Below are 21,181 nucleotides of genomic sequence, written 5' to 3' on the forward strand. Positions count from 1 at the left end.
CAGGCAGGAAAAATATTGCAATATACCAACAATCCTAACTTAATTAAATGTATATTACAGGGTCAAAGAACAAAATTGAAAAAATAATTTCTTGTCAAAAGATGTGAATTATCTGGACCAATTGTTTTAACAACCATGGTCTTGAACTCTTGTAATACTAATTTCTTAATTTATAAGACAGATTTGGTAAAGATGAACAAGATTTCTATGTAAGTGTGTATGGAAATAATGATGTAACTTGAATGAAGATCCTGCAAACTCTGTACAGTGCTATAGGAATAGAAGATGTATCATCATTATCATTATGATTTCATAATTACATAGATTTGAATTACATTGGATGTATTTTCAGTTGCATCAGTTCACTTTAAGCTGTCCAAGTACTCCTTTTTTAAAAATTACTGAAAATGAAAAGGGACATGTGGTTAAACTCTTAAGACAGTAAGATAATGTTAACCCTCTGCTTCCATTTCTTTTTTTCAGTATCAAGGATTTCATGTATCTGAATGATGGTTGTTGAGAACTACACATTGTTTACTGACTTCATATTCTCAGGAGTCTGCCAGACAGGATGTATAGCAGGTGCTCTTTGTGCTGTTTCTCCTGGTTTATGGTACAACTGTGATTGCCAATCTAGGGATGATTATACTGATTATGATGGACCCCAGACTTCACACACCCATGTATTATTTTCTGAGCAAACTGTCTTTTTTGATGTCTGCTACTTCTCTACTGTCTCTCCTAAAATGCTGGCTGATTTCTTATCTAAGCAAAAGAAGTTTCCATATAATGCATGTGCCATCCAGCTGTATTTTGGGGGAGGCTTTGCAGATGTGGAATGTCTCATGTTGGCTGCCATGGCCTATGACTGTTATGTAGCCATTTGTAACTCACTTGTTATACAGTCACCATGGTCAGGAGATTCTGTACCCAGTTAGTGACTGGTGCCTACATTATAGGCTTGGTGGATGTGACAATCCATACTTGCTGCACATTCTGAATGTCATTCTGTAATTCCAATGTCATCAATCACTTGTTCTGTGACAACCCACATTTATTAGCCCTTTCCTGCTCAGATGTAACAATCAATGAAATAGCAATGTTCACTTTCATTGGCTGCATTGTGGGGTGCAGCATTGTCACTGTCCTCTTCTCCTACAGCTATATAATGACTACCATCTTTAAAATGAGTTCAGCCAAAGGGAGATGGAAAACATTCTCCACATGTGCCTCCCACTTAACTGCTGTGGCTATATTCCATGGAACTCTCTTGTTCATGCAGGACCCGATGTTAACTCTAGAACTTTAGTTCTCATAATCTTTAAATAAATCTTTCATGTAGAAAAGATGGCTTTACACAGAACACAATTTAGTGCTGATTATTTTTTCCAGTGCACCATTCACATCCTTGTTCCTCAGGCTGTAGATCAGAGGGTTTAACATAGGGATCACAATTGCCAGAAGCATTTCCCACTGCTAACAGTGTTTGTGGTATTGGAAGAAAGGTTCAAGTAGTGTGCATGGCATCTACATTTTGGGTAATCAACCTCATCAGAAGAACTGTGACACTTGTTCAAAAAGGGAGGAAACAGGATGACTTTCTGTAGCTATAACTATGAGTTGTGATGACTACTATACTCAATTACTGATCTTTCTTTTTTGAAAATATTTCATTATCACATCTGGAGAAACTGTAACTTTTAAGGCAGTCAGTTTTTGTTTTTGTTTTTTTCTAAGATTGAAGCAGAAACCCTAATTTTTTCAACTGGCCATTATATGGATTTACTGTTTAAGTCTTATAAAGGAAATAATTCCATTTCACCCATTGTTACTTTTGTCCTTGGAGAAGCAGGCAAGTCTGGGGGCAGGGAGCAGGGAAGACTCTCAATATACTGAGGGCTTTAGCATGCTTCCCTAATTTAAAGCCATGTTGAGGGGCTCCATCCCAGTTTCTTGGGTCAGGCTGAATTAACCCTAAGTTGCACCCTTGGAAATTTTTTGCAAGCATTAATATTACCATTACTTGTATGCTATCAAATTTTTGTCTTCTGAGAAAAACTATCTACCTACAAAAATTGCTTTGAGGAAAACAGTTCTGGTTTAACCAATCATTTTGTTTAAGTAATGAGTATATGCAAAATGGATTGTTGATGAGCTAATATTGCACTGTGGGTACATACCAATATTTACATGCTATTAACACAGAAGGCTCTGTATATAAATATGTTGCTTTAAAGCAATATTTGCAAAACACAAAAACTTCTGTTATCTGCATTTGGAAAAAATAAAACAGGTTTTTGTTGCTATGTTTCAAAAATGATGACCAGAAAAGAATATCCTTCCTTTAATTGTATTCTAATATGCACACCTAAGATGAAATCCATCTATACCACTTGTCTTTTGGCTTAGGAAGAAATAAGAAATTGGGAGAAGAAGTCATTTGATGGAAAGACTTTCTAGGGCCTTCTTTTCTCCATCAGTTTCCCTAATAGTTTCCCCAAGATCAGGAAATGAATATTGTGCCTCACACTCTAAGCATCAACCAGTGGATTTCCTTTCATGCTCTCACTTCTGGAGATCAGATGTGATGATGCAGTGATAGTGACAACTGTAAGCAACCACAATGGAAGTGAAGGACTTGGATCTTCTCCAAATGCCACTGCAAAAGGAGAATCCATCTCACTTGATGTGTTTGCAGCATTATATTAAAAATAAAACAAAGTGCCATGCTGACACAGTTTATGTTTCAAAGGATGAGTTTGTATGAAAATATTTTCAGTGGAAAATGAAACAAAGAAAAAATACTATTTATATTAATGTTCACTATATAATGATTTAAATTGTGTCTTTTTGTGTCTTGAAATAAAGCAGAACTCTATTCTGAGCAACATTTTAATAGTGGTAATCTCCTAGGGTTGACTATTAGATAATCTTAATTTTATTTCTTTTGCACATCTGTATATCTGAAAGATTGCAAGAAATACATATTGCATTAGGATTAAAAGATCAGATACTTGTTTGGTAATATTTGAGTTTGATCATGCTCATATAGGGACCTTAACTATGAGTGTGGATTTTGTTTGTATGTATGTGTGTACGTGTACAAATATGTGTGCCTATATAGTGGATATATTTATAAGTCCATTAAAATTAACTTTATTCAAAATAATGTCATTCTTGTGTTTTGTTAATAATTTACTTGAAGGACTAGATTTTTTTTTTAAATTATGCAATTATAAAACACTTCAGGATAATGTTATGTCAATGACAAGTTAATTGCTTATACTGTTCTTACTATAATCAATTTACAATTAATTCATAATGAAAAACAACACATTTTCAGGGTCCTAAGGGCATTCATTTTACTTTTGATTGTTGTTATGAAAGGAACATGGAGGCACTCTTCATTCATCCTGGGATAGCAGACTAAGGAATTACATAAGGTTTTTTTTTTTTTTTTTTTTGGAAGCCTAATGTCTTTTATTTATTTTTGTGTGTGTTTTCTTTAATTCATTTTTTAAAATATTATACATAAGGTTTTCATTCAGGTTCTAGTCCCTAATTTTATATATTCTTTAGTGTATTAAGTGAGTTGAGTTTTATGTACATAAAACATCATAATGATGAAATAATATATAAAAACTTGTAATAATGGACAATTTATTTGTCTTGCATTACTGATTAAATAGTTTTAAAACAAAAATACTGATTATTTTTTAAATATTTGTTTTCTTCTATAACCTTTGTCTTAAGTTTTATTAGACAAAATAAATAAAGATATCTGCCTTAAGTTCAATAAAGCAATTTATATTTTTAAAGGACATCACAACTCAGTTTACTCTGTTGCAAGTAATTATTTAATATATTCATGATTAATGAATACTAAACTTACTCATATCTGAAATTGACACCCTACCTACCTTTCACACATATGTAGGAAAAAAAATATCCCTCACATTTTTCATACCTTTTAAAGATACTTATTTAATAGCCATTACATTGGCAGGAAGTAAGGAATTTTTTGTTTTTATTATTTTGGTAGTAAAAATTGATAAAGATGAGAGAGAGCTTAAGATAAAACTGTGGACTTCAAAGTAGGACAGATTTGAGTTAAAATCTATATGCAACCATTTGCCTTTTAGCTGAGTGGCCTTAGTTGAGAAAATTAACCTTGTTAGACCTCAGTTTCCTCATCTTTTTAAGAAAGGTTTAAAAAATCTATTTAATTATGGTGTCAGACATTATTTAAAGGCCCAAAGGTGCTAATTATTATCACAAAAATAGAGATTTCCAAAGAGTGTCCAAGATTAAATAGAACCTTTAACAATGAACTGCCTGTCTAGGGACTGTAACCCTAGTGCCGGAAGAAACAGTATATTTTCTATGACACCATCTCATAAAAAGGAGCCTCAAGACTACATCTTCTATCGTTTTTAAGAGCTGATTCATTTCTGCTGACTCCTATTGTAGGTCCTAGCCTCAGGCCAGTTTTATAGCTCTGTACCCAGCTATTTTAGGACTTTTTCTTCCTGACCCACTCCCAAGCAGTGAGTTAGATAATTAATTGAAGACTACCTAATTTTATGTTATCCCATGTAATTCTATTCCCAGATCCATGAACAAAATGACACATTTAGCTTCAAATGAACCAGTAGCTATCTGTTGGAACTAATCCATGTTCTTCAGAGAATACTTCCAGCTCAGTACTTAGGAATAAAGAATTGTTTTTTATCAGCCTCAGATAGCACTGCATTCCAATCTTCATTTTTATTTTATTTTTAACGATCTTTTTAAAGTTAAAAAATCACATAAAATGTTACATTAAAAAACATAAGGGGTTTCCATATACCCCACTCCCCACCCCTCTACTCCCATTATTTTTTAATTGTCTTTTTTGAAGATACATAGATCACAAAAAAATGATACATTAAAGAATATAAGAGGTCCCCATATACCACCCACCACCCCAATCCCACTCCTCCCACATCAACAACCTTTTTCCTCATTGTGGCATGTCGCAGTGTGGGCTCGCCCGGAGGGCCACTGCAGGGGCAGTGTGGGCTCGGGCAGAGGGCTGCAACACACGGAGGGGCCTTCCGAGAAGGCGCTCCGGGGCCGGCAAGGTGCAGAGGACGCGCGGTAGGAAGAAGACTACCGAGGAGACCAGGATCTGTGCGCAAGTCTGATTTATTCAGGAAGTACAGTGGTTAATATAGGACGAAGACAGGGGAGGGGCAAGGGGCGTGGCTGGGGGGCGGCAGATGGCTGATAGGTTCGTGCAGGGGTGCATCACTGGTTGCGGGCAGAAGACGGGGTATCCAGGGTTCTCGGTGGCAGCGAGGCGGGGCTGTCATGGCGCAGCGGTGGCCCTCGGGGGAGAGGCGGGATTAGGCCACCGAGGGGGAAGCGGGTGCAGCTGGGCAGAGGGGCGGGCAGTACGCCCGAACCCCAAGCGGAGGGCCTTAACACCCGTTCCCGCCACCCGGGTCCGACTCGCACCGCCGCCTGGAGACGAGCCGACCCTTGCTGTTGCTGCAATCCCACATGGTGCCACCCTACATTTCCCCCTTTTCTTTTATTAAGCGCTGAAGAAGGTGGAAGGGGAAGGGCCAGCGCTCATTTTGTTGGGGGGGGCCTCACCAGGCAGAGCGTTCGAGAAGCCTGTCTTGGGGGGGGTGAAGGTGGGTGGTGGTGGTCACCGGGCCCTTTCAGCTTGGGCTAGGTGGAGTAGCCGCAGAACTTGTTGGCGGAGAGGGTTGGGCTCGGCATTCAGGGTCATCTTGGCCATCCGAGGGGCGAGGTGTCACTGGTGACGTTTCTCTCTCCGGGTCAGGCGGTTCGGCAGTGGCGGGCCGGATGAGGGGTCCTGGGATCCAGATGGGCTGGGCAGCGTCATCTGGAAAGACACAAGCAAAACCCCTTCCCTGGGCAAGGAGGGGGGCAGGCCCTGACCAGATGTTAGTCTTGGGGTCTTTCCACTGAACAAGGGGGGCCTGTGTGGGCCGGTAGGATGGACCCCAATGAGCATGTACTGGGGAAAGGCCATCCTCATCAAAGCAGAGGAGGTTGTGGTGGATTAAGGCAGAGGTGATAATTTCTCCAGGTGTGTGGCGGGGATGGTTGCTCCTTTCCTTTTGAATAAGATGCTTAAAGAAGAGATGAGCGCGTTCAACCATGCCTTGACCTTGGGGGTTGAATGGAATTCCAAAGTGATGAGTGATGTTGTATAGCCTCAGGAACTCGGGGAAGGAAGAGCTGCAATATGCTGGTCCATTGTAGGTTTTCAGGTCCCATGGGACTCCCATGAAGAGGATGGCTTGTCTGAGGGCCTGAATGCAGTGCTTGGCTGTTTCTCCTGGGAGGGGAACGGCATAGCACAGGTGGGAGAAGGTGTCGATGGCCACATGGAGATACTTGAGCCTGCTGAACTGGGGCACGTGGGTGACGTCCATTTGCCATCGGGCATTAGGGCATAGCCCGAGCGGATTAACTCCTTGCAGCTGTAGCAGCCCAAGGGGCAGAAGGGGTGCACAGGTTTGGCAGCATCTGACCATGTGCTTGCAGGCCTGGATGGAAAGTTCCAGGAACAACTTGTGAAGGCTCCTGGCAGAGAAGTGAAATCGAAAGTGGAGTAGCTTGGCTTGGTTGAGGAGGTCGCCAGGTGGAGGGGCGGGCGGTCGGCCTCCCGAGTGCTCTACTGAGGCTGGGAGGGCTTGGATGGCTTGATCGGTGAGGTTATTGCCGGCAGCGATAGGTCCAGGAAGGCCAGAATGGCTCCTCACATGGGCGATGTACCAGGGCGCCGTGTGGTTTTCCAAGAGACTCTGGAGAGTTAGGAGTGGTTGGTCGATAGGCCTTTTGGCAGGAAAAAACGTGGTGAAAGCCAAGACTTGGCAGACTTGCAAGGTGTACAGGCTGTCGGTGAAGATGTTGAGGGGTCTGTCGGGACAGGCGCGGAGAGCTAGGACGACGGCTTGGAGCTCTCCTACCTGGACAGAGTTCACGTTGATGTGGATGAGTATTTGAGGCTCTGATGTACCAGGCGAGTAGATGACAGCTGCGAACTTGTGTTTGGAGGCATCAGTGAAGGCGGTGGTGGCATGTGGGTAGGGGCAGCGAGACAGGAAGGGGTGGTGCAGCGGAGGGATGAAGGATAACTGGGAGATGCCCTGAAGCAGCTGATGGCTGGGGTAGTGGTTGTCAAATTCGCCATGGAAGAGTTCCGCAAGGACTTGCATGTCTGGACTGGACAGAAGCAGCACGGTGGTTTTCTTGGCATCAAGCGGCCACACAATGGTGTCAGGGGGAGTACCATATGTGTGGGTGCATTGCCGGACGAGGTCAATGGCCAAGGAGATCCAGAGGGTGACTTGCGGGCCGATTTTTCTGAGCTTGCTTTTGGCGGTATGGAGACAGAGAAGGGGCCCCTTCTGCCAGAGGAGCCCGGTGGGCATACCCGTGGTAGGCAGGATCAGTGCCAAGATGGCTCGGTTGGGGTCGTGACGCTGCAGTTGGCATTCTTGCAGGGCATCATTGACAGCTTGGATGGCCTCCTGCGCAGCCGAGGTAATAGCGATTTTCTTTGTTACGGCCTGCGGAGGGTCTTGGTCGGTTTGCAGGAGGGCGAAGAGGGGTTGTAGTTGAGCGGTGGTGATCAGGAGAGCCGAACGGAGCCAATTGATGTGCCCACAGATTTGCTGTAGCTCTGTCAGAGATAGCTTCTGCAGAATGGCCAGTTGGGGGGCCGCAGGCGTGATGGTGTTGTGGATGTTGAAGCCTAGAAAGGTGAAGGGGAGCTCCATGCGTACCTTATCTTGTTGGACTTGTAGGCCAAGGTCGTTGAGATGGCGCAGTAATGCCGTGACGATGGCTTGGAGGCCTCCGGGGGTTTCATGCGCCACGAGAAGGTCGTCCATGTAATGAACAATGTATGCAAAGTTCTTTAATGGCTGAATTGCCTTATTGACATAAAGCTGGCAGGTGGCCTGGCTGTTTCGCATTCCTTGCAGGAGGACTCGCCATTGGTAATGCTCAGCTACTTCTTGGTGATTGGTGCACGGGAGCGTGAAGGCGAATTTTGTACAGTCTTTTGGGTGCAGTGGAATGGAGAAGAAACAGTCCTTGATGTCGATGGTGGCGGCGCACCAGTGTCTAGGTAGAGCCGTGGGGTGGGGGCACCCCGTTTGGGGGGAGCCCATTGGGTGGATGTGCTTGTTGACCTCACGCAGGTCATGGAGGAGCCAGTACTTGCCTGACTTCTTCTGAATGACGAAGACGGGTGAGTTGTACGGACTGGTGGATGGCTCATTGTGTCCTGTGTCGAGCTGGTCATAGACAAGAGCTCGGAGAACTAACAGTTTCTGGGATGAGATGGGCCACTGCTCCACCCAAATGGGCTCCTCGGTATACCATTCAAGAGGAGTGGGTGCTGGAAGTGTAATGTGAGCAGTGGCGTATATCATTGGGGGGGAGCCGTGGATAGAATGGCTCCGCAGTTCGAGAGGACATCTCGGCCCCAGAGGATATTGTCGATGCCGGGCAGGACAAGGGGGCGGAAGGTGGCTTAGTGGCCTTCCTTGTCCTTCCAAATAAGATCTCAGCTGGTTTGGAATGAGGGAGCTGTTCTGGTGGCTCCAATGATGCGGGGGCCGGGGAGCACACCCCAGTTGTGTGCAGCTGTTTCTGGGAAGCAGGATATTTCTGCCCCGGTGTCAAGGATTCCCTCGAACCATTGGCCTTCAACCTCTAACTCCATTATTGGTTTCTTGGGTCCCAGTGGATCGGTCCACATTACGGCAGGGGTTGGTGGCGTGGATGAGCGGCCTCTTGCTGGCGGGGCTGAGGCCTGCCCCCTCTTGCATTTAAAGGCTGCCGTTGGCTGTTGGCGGTGCAGCAGCCACGGGCCCAATGGTATCCTTTGCCGCAGTGGGGACATGGGGTGGGAGGCGCGCGTGGTCTGGCTCCTCCGGTGTCTCGAGGCGTGTTCATGGATGGTTGTGGTCGGGCGGCATGAGGGCATTCGCGGGCAAAATGTCCGGTTTCTCTGCATTTGAAGCAGTCGGAGGAGAGGGACATGGCCGTGGCTATGGCCTGAGCCAGCGCAGTGGCCTGCGGGTCTATGTGGGAGCAGGCCAGGATCCAGTCGTGTACTCCCCTTTCCTTCATTGGTAGGATGGCTTGTCAGCAGGCATTGGTGGCCCCTTCCAGAATGAGTTCCCGGGCAAGAGCTTGTTGTGTACGCTCGCCAGGGACCTTGCGCTTGCAGGCCTCCTGAACCCGGGATACGAAGTCGGCAAAGTCTTCGTCTTTTCATTGGACTAGCTTGGCAAGTGGCTCAGGTCTGGTGGTGGAGCAGCTGCAGAAAGCGCGTAAAGCCAGCTCGCGAAGTTGGAGCCAGAACTCGGGGGGGGGTGTTGTGATATTGGGCCGGATTGGCGAATTTGCCCGTGCCTGTGTAAGCGTCTGGGGGATGGCGAGCCCCGACAAGGGCGTTGTGTGCCACTTGCTTTTCTGCCTCTGATGTAAAGTGAGCACGCCAGTCGATGAATTGGCTGGGGGTTAGAGTGGCCCGAGCGAGGGAAACCCAGTCATATGGAACTGCGAGCTGAGTGCTAAGCTCCTCAAGCAAATGTTGGGCGTACGAGCAACCAAGGCCGTCCTCTTTAACAGCCTTGCAGAGGTTTTTTATTTTGTCGGCTGTAAAGGGGTACCAATCCTGCGGACGGTGCCGCGAGGGGGCGGCATTCAGCAGGTATAAGAGCGGTGTCTGATGCAGGGGGCCTCTGCCCGTGGGGGCCAAGTACCCATGGGCCCTCTGACGGATGAGGGATCCGCGGCGGGGGGTGCCCAGGGGGTGGGGCGAGAACGTGGCTCATCCCAAGATGGCGGAGCATCACAAGATGGCGGACTGCCCCAGGGGGTAGGCGGCTTGTAAGATGGTGGCTGCTCCTCTTCCGGCGGGGGCCAAGATGGCGCCATGGCCGGAGGGGGCGGGTATAGGGGGAGGGACTTCCCTTTATCCTCCCAAGAAGAAGGCGGAAGTTAGCCATCTTGGGGTGAGGTAGACGCGTCCGGTTTGGGCGGGCAAGAGTCCAGGGCGTTGTTGAGGCAGCTGGACAAGGACTCGGTGTCGGAATCACTGTCTGACTGAGACCCCTCTCCCTTGCTCTTACCGCAGGTGCAGTGGAAAGCGTCCCGATTGACGGGGGTGCCCTGGAGGCACGAGCGAATGGCGATGAGCGTGGGGAGAAGGCTGGGGGGAAAACGCTTGTTCTCATACTACATAGCCGCCATGACGTGGTCAATGAGGTTAGTGTACGTGTCTGGGTCCCACAGCTGGCAAGTGGAGAGCCAGGGGTTGAAAGGCAGCGAAAGGTCCCACTACGTTTGGAGCAGCTTTACTGAGACATTCATATGATTGGTGTCTAAAAGGCCGGCAAGGGCCCTAACCTGAGGCGCCTGGTGGGAGGAAAGACGGCCGCCCATGGCACCGATGGCGGGGCCTAGCGAAGACGGGGGTCCTTACCTTGCGGGCGAGGCGGGTGGGGGTCCGGCCGGGAAGTTGTTGCCCCCACGTTGGACGCCAAATGTCGCAGTGTGGGCTCGCCCGGAGGGCCGCTGCAGGGGCGGTGTGGGCTCGGGCAGAGGGCTGCAACACACGGAGGGGCCTTCCGAGAAGGCGCTCCGGGGCCGGCAAGGTGCAGAGGACGCGCGGTAGGAAGAAGACTACCGAGGAGACCAGGATCTGTGCACAAGCCTGATTTATTCAGGAAGTACAGCGGTTAATATAGGGTGAAGATGGGGGAGGGGCAGGGGGCGTGGCTGGGGGCAGCAGACGGCTGATAGGTTCGTGCAGGGGTGCATCACTGGTTGCAGGCAGAAGACGGGGTATCCAGGGTTCTCGGCGGCAGCGAGGCGGGGCTGTCATGGTGTGGCAGTGGCCCTCGGGGGAGAGGCGGGATTAGGCCACCGAGGGGGAAGCGGGTGCAGCTGGGCAGAGGGGCGGGCAGTACGCCCGAACCCCAAGCGGAGGGCCTTAACACCCGTTCCTGCCACCCGGGTCCGACTCGCACCAGCGCCTGGAGACGAGCCAACCCTTGCTGTCGCCGCGCTCGCACACGGTGCCACCCTACAGTGGCACATTGATCACATTTGGTGAATATATTTTGGAGCACTGCTGCACTACATGGATAATAGCTTACATTATAGTTTACACTCTCCCCCAGTACATTCAATGGGTTATGGCAGAATATATAATGTCCAGCATCTGTCCCTGCAATATTATTTAGCACAACTCCAAGTCCCAAAAATTACCCACATCACATCTCTTCTTCCCTCTCCCTCCCTTCAGCAACTTTTGTGGCCACTTTCTCCACATCAATGCTACAATTTATTCCATTATTAGTCACAATAGTTCTATAGTAGAATATCAGTAAGTCCACTCTAATCCATTCTCTATTCCTCCATCCTGAAACCCTTGGGATGGTGATGTCCACTCCACCTCTATATTGAGAGGGGGCTTAGATTCCACATGGATGAAAGATGCAATTCTCCTGCTTGCAGTTGTAGGCACTCTTGGTTCCCTGGTGTGGTGATTGATCATCTTCACCTTCTTGTTAGCTGACCTCAGTAAGTCTAACGAACCAGAGAGTAGGAGTTGCAACTCTGCTGAGGCTCAGGTCCCAGATGGCACTGGACAGTTCAGAGATGCAAGTCTTCTGAATATATACTAACCCTAGCACCAACCACAAGTGCAGTAAAAATGACAGAAGAAGCATGTGTAACTTCTGAATCCAACTCCATCACACTCAGGAACACAAATTCCAAAGTAGGGCCCACTTACATGGCACAGAATTCCAGAGCCATCTGCCATGACCATAGAACCTGTGGGTCTTCATAGCCCTCAGGAGCATCAGTACCTGTAGTTGTATCTACTTTGGCTGTCTCTGGGGTCAGGCCGAGACGGGCATAAGCATGACTCCTTGATGACCTCCCGACTCATTTTTGAAGACTCTTAGCTATATAAACTCATTTGTCTTTGCTATTTCCCCCTTTTATTCACGGTCAAAAAGCAGTTTTTAACACATGATCCCACATGTAGTTTGAGACATTCTCGTAGTCTGAGTTGACACTTTTATTCACGGTTTCTTTCTAGTTGCAAAAAGGCCAGAGTTTGGTCCTTTCAAAGATCTTGTGAAAATAGATCCCACTTCAGTGAATGGAACTGTAGTATGGAATTAGAATTCAGCAAAAATTTTCACTGTCAGAAGGCTTCTTCTCTAGTTCAGCCTCTGTCCCTCAACTTTTGGTTTAGCACTTTGTTTAGACTTCCCAGCCACATGTTCTTTAAGGGCATTTGAACAGATAAGCAATAATCCCCAACAATACACATTATATTCCACCATTTATAGGTTCCAGTTTTGATCTCTGGCTCCAAGAACACACCATTCAACAGAACAATGAGTTATTTGCTTACTAAGGAAGAGACTTCACAAAATATATCCTTCACAAAATATTCTTTGGACAAGGTTTCCATTTAGTATTTGCAAATTTTTGTCAAAAAAAAAAAAAAAAGCTGCCATGCTAGGCAACCTATTTTAAGTCAAATTATGTATTCAGTGCCACATTTGAGAATGTATCAAAAATACTGCAAGAGGTAGAAAAAGTGTCTCCCTTCTTGAAGCATGTAATCGAAGTTAAAAACAACAGTAAATTTACTTATGTTTACATGCTGAATTTGGCTTTGAGACTGGCCACATTTGAGCAACACGGAGTATCTCAGGAGGTAACTCTTAGGCACCCTGCAGCTGAAGGACTTGTTCTTATTTCAGGTTCACAGGCTTACAAGCATAGTCATTAGTATCAAGGGCTCATGGGAAATGACTCCCAGGGATGAACCTCCCTGACATTGAGGGGTTACTACCAAGTACCAGCTGATGATGTAACTAGAAAATGAGCTCGAATAAAAGGGTCAACTTGCACCAGCAGAATATCTCAGTCTACATATAATACCAGGAGTTAAAAATGCTTTTTGACCTGAATAAAAGGGGGAACTGGAAAGGACACATGAGTTTATATGGCTATGAGTCTCCACAAAGACCCAGGAGGTTATCAGAGGGGTTGCCCTTATGCACACCTCAGCAGAGTCCCAGAGACAGATAAAAGTAGATACAACCCCAGGTATTGGTTCTTCTGAGGGCTACAGAGACCCACAATTTCTATGGTCATGGCAGATGGAGTTCAGTGCCATGTCAGTTGGCCCTACTTTGGAGTTTGTGTTTCTGTGTGATGGAGCTGGACTCAGATGTGATCTTTGTCCACAAGCCTCTCCTGTTACTTTTACCAGAACTGTAGTTTGTGCTGGGGTTTAGTGTATACCCAGGGGACCTGAATCTCTGGACTGATCATGTGATAGCCAGGCCATGAGCTTCAACAGACTTGCAACTCCTACACTCTGGTTTATTGGGCTTACCCCACTCTGCTAACATGGAGGTGAAGGTCAACCACCACATCAGGGAACCAAGAGTTCCTACAACTGAAAGCAGAAGAATTGCATCCAGCATCCATGTGGAATCTAAGACCCCTCGATATAGATGTGGAGTGGACATGGCCTTTCTAGGGTCCACAGGATGGAGGAATAGAGAATGGATTAGAGTGGACTTACTGATATTCTATTCATGAACTACTGTGATTAGTAATCGAAGAAAATGTGGCATTGATGTGGAGAAAGTGGTCATGGTGTCTGCTGGGGGTAGGGAGTGGGAGGAACAGATGTGATGTGGGGACATTTTTGGGAGTTGGAGTTGTCCTGGGTGGTGCTGCAGGGACAGTTACCAGACATTATATGTCCTCCCATGGCCCACTGGGTGGACTGTGGGTGAGTGTGGGCTATGGTGTGGACCATTGACCATGAGCTGCAGTGGTGCTCAGAGATGTATTCACCAAGTGCAATGAATGTCTCATGATGATGGAGGAAGTTGTTGCTATGGGGGGAGGAGTGGGGTGAGGGGGTGAGTTGTGTATGGAGACCTCATGTATTTTGAATGTAACATTAAAAAAATAAAGACAAAAAATTTACTTATGTTTATTTCATAAGGATTCACTCAGTATCTGTACTGGGTTGGATCTTGTCATAAAGAAGCAAGGGATCAAATAATGAATGAGTTAATGAAAAAGTGTATTAGAGGTATATATAACCATCCCAAAGAGCTGCAAGGCAAGGTAGAAAATATGAGAGTCTTAAAAGAAAGTCTACATGAGATTCCAGTGAAGTTCAGAATACAAGTTATCATTTGAAAATTTAAGGAGGTTTCAGAAAAAAAATCATGTGGGGTTTGTGGGAAACAAAGGCATGTTGTTTCCATTGAAGAAAGTTACTTCTTTGACCACTGAGTCAAGCTGTCCCTTATGATTATCGGTGCGGAGCACAATCTTGGCTGGGTCAGCACACCTGCAGGCAGAACAATACCTGTAGGACAGAACAACCTGGGTAACAGGATTTTTATGAGTATAGTTACTGATTTTTATAATAATAGTTCCAGTAAAGTTTGTTGGGTTTCATCAATCACTAGTTAATATAGAATGAGGTAAGGGTAATAGGTAACTTGATTTTGTGCTGAATGTCACGTAGGTTAGGGATATATATACTAGCCCCTTGACTCAATAAAGTTGTCTGATGAGCTTGAGAAATCAATGCTCTCAGATCCCCTGAACCCAATCTTTCTTTGTCTTTCATTACCAATACCTTGGGTCACCGAACAAGACTCCGACAGTTGGCGCCCAGACATGGGGCTCGAGGCAGAGGATTCATCAAGACATGGCAGCATAGGATCTTCCACCTCTGGATCGGGAACACAGAAAGCTGAAAAGCCTTTTTTAAGGTAAGGAGCGTTGAAATTAATTAACCCGGGTAAATTGCTGCTTCATATTATTAAGTTTTGCTTTCCGTTAGCATCAGGGTATGGGTAATCAACCAGGAAGCTTGGAAGAATATTCACAGGTTTTGAAAACACTGTTGCACAGTGTAGGTGTCACAGTTAAGACTACAGATTTGTTAGAATTGTTTGCTTTGGTTCAAAAGCATTGTTATTGGTTTCAACTACAAGGAAAGAATTTGATGAATGTTAAACAGTGGAGGCAAGTAATGAAAGAATTGCGGAGAGCATATCAGAAAGGAGAGAATATACCTGTATCAGTTTGGGCCTTAGGACAGCATATTGCTGCTGCATTAGATCCTTTGCAGTCTGACGAAGAGGAAGAGATTGTTCTTTTCTCAAGGGAGGAAATGGCTATGAATGATACAGGTAAAGATAGGAATTTGGAGGAGGATCAGGAAGAAGAGGAGTTATTTGAAGTTAAAGATACAAATCCGTTCTTAACTAAATCCATGTCAGAGCTAAATATTTCTAAGGTAAACATATATCCTAATTTGACTCACGAGGTTCCTTCTGCACCTCCAGAACCTGGAAAAGTACCTAGTGGACTTTTCTCTATGAACCTGCCTTATGTTCGTAGCAGCTTTAAGCCAAATCCTGTGCCTGTTACTCCATTAATGAGATGTCTTTTATTGGGATCTAGTCAAGGTGAGCCTCTGGCTATGCAAGCTGTAGCAGCTTGTCCTATAACTATTCAACAAATTCCTCCTGATGCTCAAAATCCACAAGGGGGAATTTATGCTCATCATGAGCCTCTTTCTTTTAAAGTATTGAAGGACATCAAACAGGCATGTACTCAATATGGCACTCAGAGTCATTATACTATTGGATTGGTGGAAGGACTTGCAAATACCTACAGGTTAATACCTTGGGATTGGGACATGCTGACTAAAACAGTATTGAGTGCTGCTGAGTTCTTACAATTTAAGACTTGGTGGACAGATGAAGCTGCTATGAGAGAACGACAAAATAGGGCTCAAAATCCACCTGTTAATATTACTGCTGAACACTTATTAGGCTCTGGAGCTTGTACAGGTATTGAGAGGCAGCTTCATTATGAAGATCAAGCTGTTAATCAAGTGAGGCAGTCATGCTTGGCTGCATGGAGAAGGATTACAGCTCCAGGAAAGCCTACCCAGTCTTTTGCTAAAGTGATTCAAGGTGTTAATGAAACTTATGTGGAAATTATTGCCAGACTGACTGATATGCTTACTAAGACTATTGAAATTCCCGAAGCTAGAGAGTTAATCCTGCTAATGCTCGCTTTTGATCAAGCTAACAATGACTGTAAGAAAGCTATCCGGCCTATTAAGGCCACAGGTGGGTCTGTCCTGGATTATATAAAATCTTGTCAGGACATTGGTTCAACCACCCACCAGATGGCAGTGTTAGCTTCAGCTATGAGAGGAGGAAATAACCTGAAAAAGAAAGGGAATTGTTTTAAGTGTGGAAAATTTGGACATTTTCAAAAGAATTGTTGGTCCTATGTTAATCAAGCAGATAAAGGACCTCGTACTCCATCAAAAATTTGTCCAGTGTGCCATAAAGGATATCATTGGGCTAATGAATGTAGATCAAAAATAGACTGGAAAGGCACACCTTTAAAATGGGGAAACCACTTTGTGGGCCTAGCTCAGGGCCCTCAGACAAAAAAAAATGAGCCTGGCCAACCAATTTTCTGTCAGCAATGGTCGGTATCATGCATTCCAGTCTCAGAATTAAGAGCGGCTACTCAAGGTAGTGCTGCTGTTGATCTTCCATCTATTGAGACTAAATTGATAACTTCAGAGGGAGGCATTCAAACAATTTCTACAGGAGTGAAAGGGCCTTTACCTAACAATACAGTAGGCATTGTAGTTGAAAGAAGTAGTTTAACTATGAAGGGATTGTTGGTGCAAGTAGGAATTATAGATAGTGATTTTACAGAGAAAATAAAAATAATGGTTCAAGCTGTTAATTCTATTCAAATACAAAAAGGACAACAAATTGCTCAATTATTACTGCTTCCCTATAATAAACCAGCTACTCTTCCTTTTAAAAGGAAGGGGGGATTTGGATCAACTGGAAAAAATATGTATTGGCAAACTTTTGTAAATGATGATAGACCTGAAACTACAATTACAATTAATGGAAAAGTGTTCTTTGGCTTAATAGATACAGGAGCAGACGTATCTATTATAGCTAAACGTTATTGGCCTCAATCCTGGACTTTGCAGAAAGTACCTACAGTTTTTACTGGAGTTGGTACAATGACTGATGTTTATCAAAGCACTAATATTTTTGATGTTTTAGGCCCTGATGGACAAAAATCTACTTTACAACCTTATGTGGCCGATGTGGGAATTAAATTGTGGGGCCGTGATTTGTTAAGTCAATGGGGTGCTTTCATTCCTACCTTATCGGAGCAGGCTAAAACATTATATATGGATACGCAATATAATACTAGAAGGAAAGGCGATAGGAGGGGAATTGGATTTTCTTCCAGTTCATCGGATTCTGAACAAGCAAATTTATCTTAGGGGCCATTGAAAGAAAGGGCAGTCCCATACCAATTACTTGGCTTACTGAAACACTGGTATGGATAGATCAATGGCCCCTAACAGTAGAAAAATTAAATGCTCTACATAGTTTGGTTAAAGAACAGTTGGAGCAAAAGCATATAGAACCTTCTAATAGCCCTTGGAACTCTCCAGTATTTGGTATTAAAAAGAAATCTGGAAAATGGAGACTCCTGATGGATTTAAGAGCTATAAATAAGGCCATGAGTCCTCTGGGAGCACTACAACTGGGAGCTCCACAACCATCAATGATTCCAAAAGATTGGTCTCTTATTATAATTGATTTAAAAGATTGTTTTTTCACTATTCCTTTACATCCTGCTGATAAGGTAAAGTTTGCTTTCTCTGTGCCTTCATTTAATAATCAGGCACCTATGCAAAGATATCAATGCTGTGTTTTACCTCAGGGTATGATGAATAGTCCAACCATGTGTCAATTATTTGTACACCAACCTCTTCAAAAGTTACGTGATCAATGTCCTGAAGCAATGATTATTCATTATATGGATGATATATTATTCGCTCATGCTTCTGATGAAAAATTACAACAATTATTTGTTATGGCAGAAAATTTTTTACCAGAATATGGGTTACAAATAGCCCCTAAAAAAATTCAGAAAGAAACTCCATTCTCTTAGGCATGAAATTGTCTGAAGGGTGTATTACACCTCAAAAGGTGCAAATTCGTAGAGATAAATTAAACACTCTTAATGATTTTCAAAAACTTTTAGGAGACATTAATTGGATTAGACCTATGTTAGGAATTCCTAATTATATGTTAACTCATTTATTCCAAACTCTGCAGGGGGATACAGACCTTACTAGTGCACGTTCTTTATCTGTGGAAGCAGAATGAGAATTAAATTTAATAGAGGAAAGAATTTCACAAGGACAGTTGACACAAATTGACCCTGGAAAAATTGTAGATTTAATTATATTTTCCACTGTGCAATCTCCCACAGCTTTACTGTGGCAGGAGGGAGTTTTGGAGTGGATTTTCCTACCTAATAATAAACAAAAGAGATTACAAACTTATTTACAAAAAATCATCAATATATTAGCAAAAGGACGTGTGCGCTTAATGCAACTTAAAGGGTCTGACCCTGATCGCATTATTTGTGAATTATCACAGGAAGAAATTCATCATCTATATGTAACCAACCCTCAATGGCAGGTAGGTATCAGTGACTTTCAAGGTGTTATTGATAATCATTTTCCTACTTCAAAATTACTTACTTTCTTACGAAAAACTACTTGGATATTACCTAAGATTATAAAATCTCTACCTTTAGAAAATGCATGTACAGTGTTTACTGATGGCAGTAGTATCGGGAAAGCAGCATTTGTTAGCAAAGGAAAAGAACAGGCTTGGCAGACTCCATTCACGTCTGCTCAGCATACTGAACTTGCTGCCATCATTAAGGTGTTAACAATATTTAAGGAACATTTGAATATTGTTTCTGATTCTGAATATGTATGTCTTACTGTTAAGCATATTGAAACGGCTCATATCTTTGTTACTGATGAATTATCTCAACTTTTTGCTGATTTGCAACATATCATTAGATTAAGACAGCATCCTATTTACATTACACATATACATTCTCATACATCTTTGCCTGGTCCTATAACAGCAAGTAATGTTCGAGCTGATTTATTAGTGGGGTATTTACATAGTGCTCGTGATTACCATGCTTTAACTCACATTAATGCTAAAGGCCTGCGAAATAAATATCAAAAGCTTACTAGACTACAAGCACAGGAAATTATTCATACTTGTCTGACCTGTGAACCACTGACAGCAGTGCCTTTTCAGGCTGGAACTAATCCCAGAGGCCTGACTCCTAATCAATTATGGCAGATGGGTGTTACTAACATTCCATCCTTTGGTAAACTACAATATGTTCATGTTTGTATTGACACTTACCCTCATTTCATGTGGGCTACTGCTCAAAGTGGGGAAAGGTTTCATCATGTTCGCTCACATCTCTGGTCTGCTTTTGCTGTGATGGGATGCCCTCTAAAAATTAAAACTGATAATGGACCCTCTTACATTAGTAAATCCTTTGCTTCCTTTTGTAAAAAAATATGCTATTTAACATGTTACCAGCATTCCCCATAATCCTACAGGTCAAGCTATTGTTGAAAGATGCCATCATACTCTCAAGACTATGCTTTTAAAACAAAAAGGGGGAGATGATGGTATGATATCACCTAAAGATCAATTGGCTAAAGCTTTATTTACCTTAAATTTTCTTAACGTTTATGATTCTATGACACCAGCTGAATGTCATTTTGGACATTCTCAAAAATCCACAGAAATTGCAGAATCTGAGAATCAACCAGTATTTTGGAAAGATGTTTTAAGTAATGAATGGAAGAAAGGCAGGGTTAAAGTATGGGGGCAAGGCTATGCTCTTATGATTTCAGAAAATGGAGAAGAAATCTGGCTTCTGGCAAAAAGGATTAAACCTAGGACTGAAGAAGTGGAGTGTTCTACACGTATGGATCCTACTGATAGTGAGTGAAACCGGCAATGGTAATGGTAATTACACATATTGGGTTTATATCCCTAATCCCCCATTACTTCGAGTGTTAACCTGGAAAGATCCTTCTTTTCCTGTCTATTTGAATAAAACTACTATATTTCCTGGACCCGTGGGTGATAGGTTACCACTTAAGCCATGAGAAGAAGGACAAAAGATTTATAATCTCCTTCTTCCATTTGATTTCCTACCTCTTTGCATTGGCAATCGCCCACCATGTATGGCTGTGAAAAATAGAACTATGATCAATTTTAGTCATAATAATACTAAATCTTTGGTAACTTTATTCCCATCCTATCAATACCAAGAATATAAGTATCCAAGTTATAGTTGTCCTAAGAGGAATGCTGGTGATATGTAAAGATGGTATGAATGCCGTATGGGAAGAGGATCTGTCGTTTTTAATGATTCCTATGGAATAGTTTGGGAAAGTGCCCCTATGGGGAATCCCAACAAATATAAAGGCAGATTTATTTGGTATGGTATAAATAGCATGGGACAACAAATTAGTAATATGTAGTATCCCTTTCATGATTCCCTTGATTTGGATGAGAAAGTAATTTTTACCAAAAATAATAGTGATTTGGAAAAATATAGGGAAATGGGTTCCTTTTCCATGGTGCAATAGCATTGGAGTCCATGATCAAAAACAAATATGGAAAGTCTTCTTAGGAGTGGCGTCTACTTCTGAATGGAAAGGTAATAAAAGTATGGATGGACAATATTTACAATTAGATCAAATTCATCATTTTCAATCATGTGTCAGAGATCCACATGTGTTTGTGGTAGGGAAGGCTACCATTACTGAAAATGCTTTTTTATAAGCATGGTGCTTTGTATACTTGCTTGTCTGAGAATATTTTACAGAATGGAGATATTATCACCATGGCTCGCCAAAGACGAGGAGTGTGGATCCCGGTGAAAATGAATTGGATGTGGCAGTCATCACCTGAAAGTCATCTTCTTTTCCACCTGGCTCAAGGACTGTTGAAACGACCTAAGAGATTTTTGAGACTTCTCATAGCTGGCATTCTTGGCCTCATTGGTGTCATCACTGCTGCTGCCACTGCTGCTGTTGCATTGCATGAGACGGGTGCAGACACAGCAATACGTGCATGACTGGCACAAGAATGCAAGTGACTTA

General features: G+C 43.7%; 1 pseudogene; it reads left to right on the forward strand.

Annotated features, from left to right (window-relative positions):
- The first annotated feature begins 509 nt into the window (after window positions 1–509).
- On the forward strand, window positions 510–1,309 carry LOC139439924 (olfactory receptor 5G9-like; annotated as a pseudogene).
- The last annotated feature ends 19,872 nt before the right edge of the window (window positions 1,310–21,181 follow it).

The sequence above is a fragment of the Dasypus novemcinctus genome, chromosome 10 (genome assembly GCF_030445035.2).
Source record: "Dasypus novemcinctus isolate mDasNov1 chromosome 10, mDasNov1.1.hap2, whole genome shotgun sequence".
Lineage (NCBI taxonomy): Eukaryota > Metazoa > Chordata > Mammalia > Cingulata > Dasypodidae > Dasypus > Dasypus novemcinctus.